Below are 10,372 nucleotides of genomic sequence, written 5' to 3' on the forward strand. Positions count from 1 at the left end.
TATTATGCTCATTAATTATAGTGTATTATTGCCACTTGCCCATCTTTCCCAGTTCATTCCAGATGAGGATTCACTGGATTTTAATAGACAAAGGGAGTGCTGCAAAGAGAAGAAAGCAACATCTAATGAGAACAGTGCTCTACCCCAGACTTTGTTCCCAACTGTTGGGAGAGGTAGGGCAGTCTTTAAGTCCATTTTATCTCCGCTCAGTCATTTGTTTCCTGTTTACTCTTTCAATCTTCTCCACGTCAAACTTTCAGGAGTTCTGCGCCAACCTTGCAGCATTGGCAAAGTTGGGTTTAAAGCTTGTTCCCTCCCTTGTCCAGAGAAAAAAAGCTTCCCATAATGAAACAATTAGTCTAAGCAGTTGTTACAGTGAAGGAGAGAGAGTGTGGAAGAATGTTCAATACAATAAGTCACCCAAAGCTCATTTAAAAACCAATAATGGCTTCCTGGCCTCTGACCTCTAGCCTCTTTCTGGATCTTACTGCAGTAGATCAAGTGCTTATTTTTTTCCCCTAACAAAACCCTGGAATCTGTAGTAAATCAATTAATGGTCAGTTATTGTAGGGATTTTATGACGGGCATATTGCCGCACAACAAGACAGGTAATCTGTACGCTGAAAGAGAACAACAGAATTCAACCTCCCTCTGGTCTTAAGATCAGTCTAGTGTAAAAAAAGTCTGGCAGCCAGTCTGTTTTTCTCCCCTCATTGGGAAGGATTTTACAGCAAAAGCTTTCATGATCGTCGGTGTGCAACCAAAGCAAAGCAGTAAGCTGAAAAGCAAGAAGAATCAAGTCCTACAGCCTTTTTCCTCTGCTTATTATGGTGCACAAGGCAAGTAATTACTAGAGCTCCAGTGTTGTAGTCAAGCCTGGATTTAGCCAGATAGGAACAAGGGCCAGGCAAGGGGGCCTGGTTTTTTTTGACTCAAAGCAAAGGCCACTGCCTGTCTTCAAGTTACTGGCACTAAATGCATAGTTAGAGCAAGGTGATTGGACTTACAATAGTAGTAACCCTATGAACTACAACAGCCATGCATCCCACCGGCCCCAGTCACAGTACTGCAACTGAGACTTATTACAAAACAGATGGTTGGTTCGGGGTCATAGATTTGGCTGGAAGGAGATGCACTGAAAACCTGAATCCCCCTAAAACACTCAAATGAAATGGCTTTCCTTGGAGCCACAGGGCTTTGTGCAGCAACACTACTGTCAATGGTGATGCATTCCCATCCCTGTAATGCATAATTCAGCATCGATTTGAGCTAGCGGGGTTTGGAAGGGAGACCGTTGTAGCAAGACATAGATAAATTGTTTTCCTTTTGCTCTTAAGTAAAACTTGTTAGGAGAGATGCATATTTAAATCATCTTCATTATTCCCATAAATGAAATGCCCAATCATAACCTTACATTTGTATCACACCATTCAGCCAAGACTGCTGTACAGTGACAGAGTCAGAAATCCTTTTGCCATTGAAATGCAGCCAGGTCCAGGATGCAGGGCAGTTGCCAAGCTGATAGCAGGCTGCAAGGACAGCAGGGTAAACCCATGCTGTAATGAAATTTGGCAGGCAATCTTCATCCACTTGGACGGGATAGGCCCTTGGTTATTGAAGAAGGTCCAACCTGAAAGCACGCATGCTGGGTATACAGCCTGGAATGCAGCTTAGCTGCTTTGGGAGACAGATGACAGACTGAGAGTCACCCCTGCTGTGTTTAGAGCCTGTGGTGCTAGATATTTCAGATCTGAGGGCTGGCCACGGTGCCATCCTGTACCCATTGTGCCATGAGATTAGAAGGGCCAAACTTTGCTTTCTTGCCCCCTCAGCCATACCACACACAGCATGTACATATAAACCCAGTGACGCAAGCATTCAATCGCATTTTTCTACCATAACTGTCCCATCTGCACATGTTCTTAACTCTGCAACCTGCTAAGACCTCACCTGCTCCAAAAAAGTGTCTGTTATTTGCATTAGGGTAGGTGTCTTCCAACTAGCTTCACAGAACTGGTTTAGCTATTATGCTAGAACACACACAGGACTTAACCGTGTAGAAAGACTGGACAAACGGTGGGAGAAGAAGTGAGCACATCAAGCGAATGGTGCAGGTCAGGGGTAGATCCCACAGTACAGATGCAGGAGCACAAGGAGAGAGTTCTCAGCACCATGCCTGCAGCAAGCCATGCCCTGAGCTCAGCCCACGTTGGGCCATGTCTGCAGCCCGTTTGAAGACAAGGAGGGCAACCTCTTCTCCCAGTGGGCTTCCTTTGCATGGGAACGTGGAATTCGAGGCAGTAAGCAACCTCTTCCCCACAACGTGCAGCACACTTAGCAAGCAGCAGCGTACTTAACGCTTGCTTGGCTTTGTGCATCTCGTGTCAGACTGAACACCAGACCACGGGATCATCCCAGGATGTTGGTAATGAGGAGATACCCACTGTCACGTCTTGACAAAGCAGCTTTGTTTCCATAGCAGCTATTAGCCGAGGGTGGGGGGCATCTCCGCTGCTTTCCTATCAACAATGTCTCTTGTCAGATTTTACACCAACGCAGACTTCACAAACTGGACCTGTACTTTCTATTGATTTCTCATTAGAAAGCATGTCTTGTATTTTGGACAGCAGTGAGGAAGGAAAGGGTGGGGGGGGAGAACCTGGTCACATCTGAGGTCTTCAAAAATCTCTGGTGCTTCACTTTCCACATTGTTTGCTCTTCCTCAGACTCCTGACAGCTTGATGTCTCTGGGCAACGTTACACAAGGGAAATTAGTTCAGTATTTCTCACCAACGCCCATCTGTATATATGTCAACGCACATAGAAATTTGTGCAGACGTTTGAGAGGCAAACACCGATATGAGATTATAGCACAGAGGAACGTGAATGATTATTTCCAAATGAAGAGCGCTCATTAAAACCCCCGAATGACATCTGGAAGCAGCTTCCACGGCACCACAACTCCTTCCTGTGCTAGAGCAGAAACTCAGGAGATAGATCTCTCTTAGCAGATGTCCTCTTCCAGCACAGGCATTCCATCGTGACGGGAGAGAGAGACACAGAAATTCAGGGGGGATTTTTCCTAAACAGCTTCAGAAAAAAAAAAAATGCAGTCAATGGACTGTGCTCCCGAGTTACTTACACACTCTAAAAGTCCCTCTTGAACGAACAATGTGTTAGCGTGGTCTGGTGCTGCATCATCCCAGCCAGCTCTGTGCTTCAGGACCAGACTGTTTGGGGCAACAAGGATGCCACAGGCACGGACTGAAATGCATTGCCAGCAGTAGGGTGGAAGAAGCTTACGCAACATCTGCATTCACCTTCCTTGAGCTAATGCCATCAGCAACTCATTAAAAAGAAAAAAGATGGCCACATTTCACCAAGGATGAATCTGACATGTTGTCTGTGCCATGTTCATAGGCCATCTCCAGGCAGCTTTTTAAACAGGAGCTGGCAAGCGAAGAGGCGGGTCACCATGGAGTGGAGTTGAGGCTCAAGCATAACTGAGGAGGAGCATTTGCAACAAGCCCCTTTGAAAGCCAAGTCCTGGTCTTGCTTACAGGGGTGTGCATGCACTGCGTCATCTAAAAGAAAACACAGCGTGGAGCGAGAGATCCAGAGTACTGGAACCACCTCAAAAATAAAAAACAAAAGACTCACCAGAAACTGGAAGGTCACAATGGCTAGCAGGGTGGCAAAAAAAAAAAGCAACACATACAGTCTCATTCACCTCCCATTTACACCGCTGTGAATTCAAATACTTGGAGTTGCTCTTACTTTTTACCCTTATGGACCTGGGCATAAAAAGAGGTGGGGGTGAAGAAGAAACAGGCTGTTTCAGGGGCTGTCTCCAGTTTTTGGAGAGCAAACAAGTTGCGCGCTCGCACGTGCGCACACACGGCTTTATAAAGGACAAGGCTGCAGTAGCAGCCTGACAGGGAGGCTGGCAGAAGGGAGCATGTGCAATCCCAGCATTGTTTAGACAGAGATGCAGATCAGAGGACATCAGGAGCTGATAATGGCACAGATTACCGCCCATTCTGATCTGGCATCAACTCAGCCATTAACAAACCCCGAAGTGCTCAGCTTTTTCCTACAGCACAGGCTAAAAGGTGAATTGCACCTCTGCGCAGAGCTGGAACAATGCCCATGAAGCACTGAACGCAGCATTTTAGCAAGGCTGATGGGGTACACAGGGCTTGGGTTGAACTTCTGCGGAGAAGCAAATCCCACCCTGAAAACAGCAGCAGGGCAGCACCCTGATTTCTGCCTGTATGATACTAGCTTTGCTTGGATGCAAATTTCTCTCTCTCTCAGCTGCTAGAGAAATGCAAGATAGACAGAAAACAAAATGAGTCTGCTTTATCTTTTAATCACTGAATGGAATTAAAATGGGAACCGCATCCGATACCGGCTACCATCAGAAACAGCGTACTTAATTTGATGGACTCTTATTCCGATCTGATTTCAATATGCCAGAAGCAATGCGTGACATCAAACAGCTCTCTGCCCGTCATTCGTGGCTGAGGAAAGATCCCTCTCTGAAGGTGGATAGCGCTTGCTGGGGGCCAATTCAAGATCAAAGTTAGGCACCATCAGCTAGAGAACAGGGAGAATAACTGGAGAGTGGATCACTGCTCAGATCTGGAGTGACATTTCCCAGGGATCAGTGGAGGAGCAATGTCACCATTCACTGAAGGAGCCGACACCCCTAATTGCTGCGAGACATTCACTGCCATGGTCACGTCATGCAACATTGCACTGGCGTGGCTTCAACATATTTGTCCCAGGAGGCAACTGCATGGTTTGACCGGGGCCTTGTTCTTGCATACGGTTTCCATGTTCCTTTCCCTCGTTCCTCCCAGCATGACCAGGCTTGGAAGGGAGGTTGCCAACTGCAAGATGGGCCTTCAAGGGAGAGGGCTAACAAAGGAGGTGGGAGGGGAAGTGTAAATATTTCATAGGGTTAGTCTGTTATATCTGTCAAGGAGCCCGCAGAGCCTACGCACACCTTAAAGAACTGGTCCCAGGTGCTGAGCCAGACTCAAACAGGGAGGAGGGCAGATGCACAAGTCAACAGCACTCGTCCTCTTGCTGGAGAGGGGAACGGCTCCTTTGCAGCAAGCGAAGTCTGGGCACGCCAGCCCGAGCAGCGTGTAACATCTGCTCCGCTCTAGAGATCCAACTACCGCCTGACCTGCGCCAAATGCTGCTCCGTTCAGCTCAGCCGACTCCTCCAGCCTTGGCCAACGCTTCAAGAGACAGCTCTCGCCATCCCCGAAGCGTGCCAAGCTGGAGAGCACAAGATGTCTGCCACAGACCCCTTGCTGAGCCCCTGGAGGCAGTCTGCTCTGGCCCTGAAGCAAGAGATTTGGGTATCCTTATTGCACTGGTTCACATGAAAGAAAATACTCCCTCATTCTGCTGAGGCTCAACGAGCCAAAAGGTCCTGCTGAAGCGAGGCAGCATGGGATGGAAATAACTTGAGCATCTGGCGGGAGCTCTGTTATTTAATGAGATAAAGGGCCTTTCATCTCCAAGTCACCTCTTCACGCTCAATAAATAGACTTCACCGTCTGGCACGTGCGTCACGCCCTGCGTGGCCTGAGTCTTGCAGCTTGTAGCTCCTCACAAGACCACTACTATCACCATCTCCATCCCCTTGCACCAGCACCACTGCTGCCAGCAAAAGCCATGCAATGCGAACGTGCAAGCTAGAGGTCCTGAGACTCTGGCTCTCAATTCAGTCGCCGTCTTGTGCTCTTTGATGCTGCGTGCTGATGACATCAGCATTGTGCTCAACTAATTTACATGAAACTCGATAAGAGAAGATGTGCCTGAATTTATAAATGCAGCTCAATCTGACAAGGGAAGAAGCCTCTGCACAACGCAGAGGATTTATGCTCAGATAACGGCGTGAAATAAAGCTTACGGAGGAAGAGCTAAAATATTGATGGCAAATGCTAGAGACGCTGATATTTCAGAGCATTCACCATTAGGTTATAAGCAGCTTATCTTAGTCTGTGATATACATGGTATCCTTGGGAACCAAGTAATAGATAATAAATCAGATGCTGCAACACCTAGGAGGCCTTCTGACTAACCAAATCCCATCAGCTCTCAAAAGGGACATAGTACATGCCATGCAGGATGGAAAGCTAGAACTGCAGTCAGTGCTCAGGGGAGAGAAAGACCTCACTACCATTATAGTCAAGAGGATATTTTGCCTAAAGAGCGTGGCCTGTATCAAAGCGGTCTGTCCAGTTCTGTCTGGATCGATAGCCCAAATCTGAAACTTCAGGGGAAGACTTAAACACTGAATGCACAGTGCAATTTAGGCATAACTAAGGAGTCAGACTCCTGCTGCCAAACACTATGTTCCCAGTATGTTATGGAAATATATCCTCCTGCCCCTCTTCCCCCAATTAGAGTGCATTTACCTGCTTCCTGGCAGGAAAACCCACAGCGAGGATTACACACTGGTATAAACAAAACACACAACTCAAGGGGAAGAGCCAGAATTACAGTGCAACCTCCCCTCACCCTCCTCCTCCGATAGGGAAGGGGGAAGAGAGCTACAGACACTTTCTTCTCAATTACCAAACCCCTGCACCTCTTTCTAAACGAGTTAGTTTTCCCTTCCCAGAACCAAGCCATTTAACTGCTTATATGACAAAAGAAATACCACTCACAGGGCAAAGACCCCCGTGACATTACTCAGGAGTTCGGCCAGGAATTAGGAAATATGAAGGCAACAAGGAGATTCTGGTTGCCAAGCCGGGCTCCCCGAGCAGTGTTGCAATCCCAACCTCTGATGGCATCAGGCATATCTGAGTGGCCACGTGGTAACCAGTCCGCAGACTAGGACTCTGTGTCTCCTCCAGGGCTAGTACAGAGATTAATGCCGCAGCAACAACGACTTCCTCCGTTTGTGACACAACACGATACAAATGCCATCACCTGATAGCACCTGTGAGTAAGAGCACCTGGTTGTGTTAGATAAGCAAACTCGACCCTCAAATGCGATGAGGGGGGTCTCAGGACTAAAGGGCCGCGCTGCACGTGCGGCAAGCGACAGTGCCGGTCTGAGAGGGCGAATGCCAAACAACAAGGGTGGGAGGGATCCCAGATCCTTCCTTTCCCTGGCAGGCATCCACCAGAGCCTGCCGCCTCCCGAGATGACCAAAGGCCTTCAAGATGGTGTTAGAAATGGCCAGCCAGGCGACGCTGACCCAATACCGTTAGCAGCTCAGAGAGATTCTCCAGGAGCTCGTGGCACAAAGCTGCTGGGACCAGAGGCAGCAGAAAGGTATTCCAGGAGGTGGCCAGGAGGCTCTGGGGCGTAGCACGGGGCAACGAGGATATTCTACTTGTCTGCGGATCAGCGGGAACATTTTCGTTATTGCCGGGATGGGTATTCTATGGAAACAATAAAGGAGTCAACACGCTCCCATGATGGTGAGCATACATGCTGGGACTGGCAATCAAGATATATCTAGGTATTTACAAGGTGCCAGCTGTTATGGTGCCAGATGGGCAACACCCTTTGAGGTTATGGGAGCGCAGTCACTGCATTTATTCCACGCAGAGAAGAGAAGCGATGGGCGCAGACGGCTCACTCAAACCGCGGCTCCACCAGAACGTGCGACTGCTCAGCCGTAGCAGGGTCGGGAGAGGGAGGGACAGGCTGCAGGCCAGGGCACCACGCCCAGGTCCCCACCGCTTCAAAAGCCACATTCAGCCTCTGACACTTGATCAGGGCCACGTCGGCAAGTGAAGCAGCTGACCACGGGGGCAATTCCCTCGTCACTTGAAATCTGAGATGCCTCCAGGGCGGCGAAGGAGCTGGAATGGCTTTTTCCTGCCACGGAGCAGTGAGATCAGGCTGCTTCAGCCCAATTTACCATAGTTTCCCCTTTTAATAGGTCTATCATTTGTCTAGGTTAATAACAGATTTCAGACTCTCAAACCAGATGTTGTGCAGTAAGCCAAGCTCATCCAGAACAGCCGCCTCAAGCCACCTCTTGCTCTGTGTGCCTCTTTACGGCTTCTCCTGCCCAGTAAAATTTACAGCTCTTTGGAAACTGAAGTAGGAGTGCCACCTGCTGCATACAGACTGCTTTTGTCCGCTAGCGTTAGAGAGAGGGCTTACAGACATCAGATCCAAGCCTTGCTTCCCTCCGTTTCTAACAATCCTCAAGATCCTAAAGCTCAACCGCCCCCCCCACTTTTTTTTTTTTCAAACAGAAAGTCACCTTGTGCTATGCGACACGCACGGCACTTTGTTGTTGTAGGGCTGCATGGTTGCCAGCCATTTCATTATTTTGGCCCCAATCCAAAAACCCAAAGTTTATGGAAAGACTCCTGTTGACTTAAAGGCTTGATCCAAAGTCCACTTTAGTTTGTTCCAAATATACAGGCGTCCTCATGTACAAGGAAGGATATGGACTTTGCAGACAGAGAATGAAATTGTTCTAGTCGAGGTACTTACGTGCTTCTACATCAGTTCTAAGCCTGTATCCCGAACGTGAATACATGCTCCCAAATCAATTCTCTCCCCACCCCCCAATTCTCTTTCAGTCTCTTTTTTTCTAATCCCTTCCATGCACGCAAATATCTGTGCCCTCCCTCCGTCCCTTTCCCCAACACTGTCTCGCTGCTTCCCACTTCAACCTTCTGCTGGGTCCCATCATAGACAACAGGGCTGACAGGGACCTCAGGAGGCCGTCTAGTCCACCCCCCTGCTCAAGGCAGGATCACTCCCGTCCAAGCCATCCCAGACGCTCTGCCTAACCTGCACTTTCAGGGACAGATTTCACAACCTCGTCAGACGACTCCTTCCAGAGCTCGCTCACCCTTGTCGTTTGGGGGTACAGCACAAAATGCCTGTTAATTCCAGGTACCAAACTGATGTCGACTCAGGTCTGCTTGAAGAGCCTAGGTGGTCAGGATTAAAGCCAGGAGGTGGCACCAAAGTAAATGGTTAGAGGGTTAACTAGTCACCTGTCCATCACCTGGAGCCAGGACTCCAGTGTTTGGGCATGAAGGTTGGCAACTGGAAACCTCTTGGCTGGGCGAGTCATGGCAGGGACGCCCATCTCACGTGGCTTTTCCTTACTGAACCATTCATATACGTTTTATTATATGCCCAATCTAGCAAGTAAAACACCTTCTAGATAAAGCCTTAACACAATGATGTGTCCAAGAGGCAGATGCCCAAGGATGGTTGATCATCTGGCTTTAGGGCCTGGCAAGTCCCAGTGAAAGGGATGGTGCTATTATCCCCCAACCGGCACAGAGAACAATGACAGCTATGAGCACCCCCCAAAATCTGGTTGTGTAAGCGTGACAGAGCTTTCCCCAGGGTCAACGGCAAAGCTTCTTCATGCAGTAGAAAGCTGTTTTGAAGTCTGCAACCGAAATTGTTATTGGGTAATCCCCATTCCACAGTAGAGGGCAGTGTCGTATCTTGGCCCGACAGCTTCTGCGTTGGCTTCAACTGTGACTAAACCCATTAGTTTCTGCCTTCAGATAACAGAGACCGACTTCAGTGAACCCTTTGTGAGACCCCAGCAGTGCAGTCCCCTTTTCAAAGCAGTGTCACCCAAGCAGATCTGACAACAAGGTGACGAGGCGCCAAGTAAAGAGCAGCCAGCGAATCTACAAGCCTAGCAGAAAATAATGGGAAGGTATGAGCCAGAAGGTATCCGAGGTTTTCCTCTTTCCTGCGCTCTGTCCAGGTGCATTTGGCAGGTTCATGCTCCGAGGGCCAGACCCTGCACCTCTGCTGCTGATCGGAGCTTTTGGTATTGGTACAAACCCCCCAATATGAACATCAGAATCAGCAGTAATGACCCTTGGTGGCTCAGCCCTTCATCTTAGGTGGGCACAGCTTATTTAATGCACTGCAACCATTTGCCTGCGTTGTTTTTTGGGGCTGCCCATCGTACTTGTATGTGGGCAAAACACATTAACCAGCCACTCAAGGAGGGTTTCCAATTCAGCTGCAAGACTTATTAGCCACTCTACGTTTCTCGTCCACCACACTGAATTTTTTTACCTCCTCCCTTTATACCACTAGCCCTTTCAAACAGCAATTCCAGGCCGCCTTCTCTGCTGGTGTGCATCGGGGCAGCTGCCCTACAGAGCTTTGCACACTTGCTTTCAGAGAGGATCAGGATTTCTGTTCTTCGATAGCCCCGATACACTGTAAAAGCGGTACGTTCACTTGGAGGCCACCCCCTCCCCAATGACTGTCACTCCCATTTTTAACACCGTTTGCCAAGGGTGATGCCAGCTGGTCGTTCTTCTTCCACCTCTTATGGTTAGAGTTGAGCAGAACCACCCACCTTGGTTAAATCACTCCCAGTGC

This window comes from Crocodylus siamensis, chromosome 13 (assembly GCF_052110815.1).
Source record: "Crocodylus siamensis isolate JL-2025a chromosome 13, ASM5211081v1, whole genome shotgun sequence".
In the NCBI taxonomy this organism is placed as follows: Eukaryota; Metazoa; Chordata; order Crocodylia; family Crocodylidae; genus Crocodylus; species Crocodylus siamensis.